Consider the following 521-nt stretch of genomic DNA (forward strand, 5'->3'; position numbering starts at 1 on the left):
CCGCAGCCCCGCATTTTCCCCCATCACCCCTCCCTCTCCAGCCCTGGGACAGTCTGGCGTTCTCCTGACCCCGAGCCAAACCTGGGAGTGGGTCTTTACCCCGTAACCCCATCCGTCGGCAGTTGCACCTTCTGCTGGGGTCTGTACCATCCCTGCCAGGATGCTCGCCCCCAGCTTTGATGAGGCGCAGCCTGCTCCCACCTCGCACCACCGTGCCCTGGTCCTGACGGGGCCTGGGGCTGTCCCCGCACAAAAACTGATTCTCACCGACCTAGCGCCACCTCCCTTTGCAGCGCACCGGGCAGCTCAGGTGGGCCTCAGGGGACAATGCATCAATTGGGGAAACGTTCTCGGTACCCCGTTTTCGCCTCACCATCCGTTTGTCTTAAAAGCCCACGTGCTCCTGCCCTCGCCGTGTCGTCAGGTGCCTACCGCTGACAGCTGAGTTTTAGCAACTGCTCCCAGCATCCCCAGAGCTGCTGATCGGGGCCAGCCCTCATCAGCTCACCTCCAGCACAGGG

Source organism: Geospiza fortis, unplaced genomic scaffold (assembly GCF_000277835.1).
Source record: "Geospiza fortis unplaced genomic scaffold, GeoFor_1.0 scaffold2, whole genome shotgun sequence".
NCBI classification, from domain to species: Eukaryota; Metazoa; Chordata; class Aves; order Passeriformes; family Thraupidae; genus Geospiza; species Geospiza fortis.